General features: G+C 39.2%; 1 long non-coding RNA gene across 1 annotated transcript; it reads left to right on the top strand.

The window, feature by feature from the left end:
• Positions 1-635: 635 nt before the first annotated feature.
• Positions 636-4,070, top strand: LOC141542552 (uncharacterized). The gene is made up of 2 exons (XR_012482201.1): positions 636-821; positions 2,078-4,070. It is a non-coding gene; the product is annotated as an uncharacterized LOC141542552 (long non-coding RNA).
• The last annotated feature ends 314 nt before the right edge of the window (positions 4,071-4,384 follow it).

Below are 4,384 nucleotides of genomic sequence, written 5' to 3'. Positions count from 1 at the left end.
TTCAAGTAGAAACTCAGAGCACTATTTCCAAATTCAAGCAGATAAGAAATCAGGATTCCTGAGGTCCTATGTTAGTCTGTATCTTCATCACATTTTATTTATCTATATTCATTGATTTTGTTAAGGCAATCAGGGTTAAGTGATAGATGGAATGTTTCAGAAGTTTTCTTACAACACACAGACATGCACATGGTTTATTATAGTAATATATAGTGAGAATGTTTTAAAATAGATATGACAAAAAACTAATTGGTTTTCTTTATTGTGAAGGGCTGAAACACTTGAGTCAATGCACTGAGATTGGACAATCAAGCACTTGAGGCTAATTACCGATTGGACAATACTCTATAAGAATATACTTGGAGGGGCAGCTAGGTGGCGCAGTGGATAGAGCACCAGCCTTGAATTCAGGAGGACTTGAGTTCAAATCTGGTCTCAGACACTTAACACTTCCTAGCTGTGTGATCCTGGGCAAGTCACTTAACCCCAGCCTCAGGAAAAAAAAAAAGGGAATATACTTGGAAAATGGCCCTTCCCACTATCCTATGTTGGCCCAATCGTTTGATGCATACAGAGAATTGTGGGAGAGACTAGGAGGTGCAGTGAGACTAGGCAGAGACTCACTCTGGGTGAGAGACAAGGAGGTGAGGTCGCAGAGATCCTATGTGTCCACTCTCTTCACTTCTACCGCTAAAGACCAAGAATAAAGACATTTGCTTATCCTGACTCCAGCTGATTCTAAGGTACCCAGGGTGCTAATGCGGTCTTCACATTCGATGCCCTAATTTCATTGAAGAAGTCCTCGGGGACCAGGAAATAGGGTGAGTATTTTAATAGATAAACAGGGAACTTTCTTTCTTAAGGGCTAAACTAGTAACCTTTTCTAGCTGAAATGGGGCAGATGTTAGGAAAAAATTCTCCTGCACCCCACCCCTATCCCCACGCCCACCCCCACCCTGAGGGGATGCTATAGAAAGCATACTTAAGTTGATCAAAGGACAAGACTTAATTGGTTGCAGATAGCTAGACTCTTGGGTACATTATTTCTAATGTACGTCCCCTTGGATGCATTTCTATATTCTAATTTGCACGTCCCCTTCGTTCTTAAAGGAAGAAATAGGGCTAGATAATTGGAAGCTGGTAGGACAACAACTTTGTGAATACTACAATGATAAAGGTCCTTATTCAATTTCCAAGGAAACATTCTATATATACAACATAATATAATTGGCCTTAATACAAGTGGACTTCCAGGTCCTATTTTTGATGGTAATTCAAAGGCAGATAACCTTCTAACCATGTTGGCCAATTCTCTTTTGTTTCAAGAAGCCCAAGAATCTCATTTTAAATATCATCAGGCTGCTTGAGCTTTACACTTACAATTTGGAATAACAAGAGAAGAAGTAGGAGCATAGTAAAAGCCTATACGGCTTGCATTCCTCTCCATGCTCCTACACTCCCTCCAGGAAAGAACCCTTGTGGTTTGAAACCTAATGAAATTTGGCAAATTATAAATCTTTTGGTCATCTATCTTTTATCCATATTGTGATAGACACTTTTTTCAGGATTCACTTTTGCAATATCAGCAGCAAAAGCAGCCTGAGTGGTCACTGAACTCCTTATACAAGCATTTGCACTTAGGGGTGTGCCACAAGCAATAAAAACACACAATGGACCTGCATATACTTCTAAACATTTTGCACACTTTTGTGCACAGTATAAGACTTTACACACCACTGGCATATCTTTTAATCCTCAAGAACAGGCAACAATAGAGAAGAGAACCAGAAACATTAAGACGCTCCTCCAAAAACAAAAAAAAGGGGGGAGCCACAGGTAACCCTAGAGAACTTCTAAATCTAGCTTTTTATACTATTAACTTTTTGATTTTTGACAAAGATGCACTGGCTCCGGCAGACAGGTTTTATAACCCACCAGAAGGGCAGTGTCCAGTGTGAGCAGCTCCACTGTCTTTAGATAATCTCCAGGCCATGTGGAGAGACCCAGAAAGTGGTAAATGGAAGGGACCCAGATAGGTTAATTGTGTGGGGGAGAGGGCTTACTTGTATCTCTACAGATGGAGAAGGAATCAGATGGGTGCCATATTCGCCTTGTCCATTGGAGAGAGACAGAGCAGACCCTTGAAACTAAGGAGAGGACCCAAGAAACACTAAAAGAGCATGGCAGTTATGGCATTTGACTCATGGACATCAAGAATTGTTGAACTTCAAAACCTTTAGGAATCACTGGATTCTCTGAGACATGATAAGATTGTTGTAGGACTTGAAAACCCTCAGGAATCATTGGATTCTTTGAGACATGATAAGGTTGTTGTTGGACTTAAAAACCCTCAGGAATCATTGGATTCTCTAAGACATGATAAGACTGTTGTAGGACTTAAAAACCCTCAGGAATCATTGGATTCTCTGAGACATGATAAGACTGTAGGACTTGAAAATCACTGGATTTTCTGAGAAATGATAAAACTGTTGCAGGACTTCAAAATCTGCAGGAATCATTGGATTCCCTAATACATAAAAAGACGGTTGAAGGACTTCAAAAACATGCAAGGATCATTGGATTCTCTGACACGTGAAGCAATGGACCGTAGATTTGGACTGTCTCTTGGCTGCTGAAGAAGGCGTATGTGTGATTGATGTTTATATACCCTCCGTCTAGGACTTCTGGAAGTCTTTTACAAGACCATGTTAATTTATATTGCTTGTTATATCACTACTTGCATCTACAATTCATGTTTATTACACCACATTGAGCCTGCCCTGGCTGTGGGGAGAGTCATCACTAATAGCCTGTGTGTTATTGCTATGTGCTTGTGTAATACCTCCCATGCTGATGGGTTTGTGCATTCCTGTTTCTAATAAGTCCCTTCAGCCCAGAAACCCACTAGCAAATCCCCACTTCCCTTTGGTGCTTTTCATCTCCCTTCCTGAGATGTCAGGGAGGGCATGATCATCTCCTTTTTAGTGCTTTCACCTCCCTTCCTGAAACATCAGGGGAGGGTGTGATCAGCTCCTTTTGTGGGGTTCTCACCTTCCTGAGAAGTCAAGGGGGGCGTGATCACCTCCTTTTCTGTTTTCACCTTCTTTGCTGAGAAGTCAGAGATAGTGTGACCACCTGTGTTCTAAAACAAAAGAAAGCGGGAAATGTGATAGGCTAAAATTCTTGAGGTTGAACAATTGAGCACTTGAGGTTAATTACCAATTGGACGATACTCTAAAAGAATGGCCCTTCCCACTATCCTGTGCTAGCCCAATCCTTTGGTGTATACAGAGAATTGTGGGAGGAACTAGGAGGTACAGTGAGACTAGCCAGACTCACCTTGAACAAGAGATGAGGAGGTGAGGTCGGGGAAATTCTGCTTCCCTCCCCTTTACTTCTACTGTTAAAGACCAAGAATAAAGACTTTAGCTTATCCTGACTCCAGCTGATTCTAAGGTACCTAGGGTGATAACAGGGTTGTCACACTTTATTTTTCTTTAAAAAATCTTTCGGCATTCTTCATCCTCCTTACTCATCATAGATATCTAAAATATTGCTTAATTAAAAAAAGAAATGTTTAGTAAAACTTCCAAAAATTAATGACCAATAGTGAATAGTCAAATACTTAAAAACCCTAGGATTCAAATAACATAGCATTCAAATCTCCCAGAGAGATTAACAACACTCTACAGAATCATGTGTTGAAATTGTCATTTTAAGGCCTTATTTTGCTTCCAAAACTTGAAACACCATCAGCATGTATAAAAATGTTATGAACACAGTCATTAATATTTATTTTACTTAAAAGAATTACTCATTTTTAGCATCAGACAGGGCCAATAAGATACACTTAAAACATGGCTATAATTATGAAAAAGACTGACATTGAATTACAATTATTTCTCTCCTATATTCTCCCATGACAAATGAATTGTCATGAACCTGTCATGTACTCTTTTTAGTAAGTATGCATGCTTGCTGACTAAAATAGTTTTGTTTATAAAACACAAGCTATCTTCTTGGTGTTCCCCATCACTGTGGTTCAAATAAATGTCGACCTTAACATTCAAGTCTTCATGTTAATAATTTCATCCTTGTCCTTTCAACTTGATGAAGTATCAATTAATTCCTCTGGATCCTCTATCCCATCACAGAAAATGATTTTCTGTTTATTGTGAGTCACTATTTAAAAGCACATAATTAAGGGCAGCAAGGTTGCATAGTGGTTAGAACTTTGATGGTTAGGTCAGTAGGACCTAAATTCAAATGTAACCTCAGGTACTTGAAAGACAATCTAAAAATCACCTGATTTAACTAAACACAACACACTTGCTTGCAACCCATATATTTCAAAATATAAATAACTACTCAGATATTTAGGAAT

The sequence above is a fragment of the Sminthopsis crassicaudata genome, chromosome 5, assembly GCF_048593235.1.
Source record: "Sminthopsis crassicaudata isolate SCR6 chromosome 5, ASM4859323v1, whole genome shotgun sequence".
NCBI classification, from domain to species: domain Eukaryota; kingdom Metazoa; phylum Chordata; class Mammalia; order Dasyuromorphia; family Dasyuridae; genus Sminthopsis; species Sminthopsis crassicaudata.
This window is presented reverse-complemented; position numbering and strand designations above follow the sequence as displayed.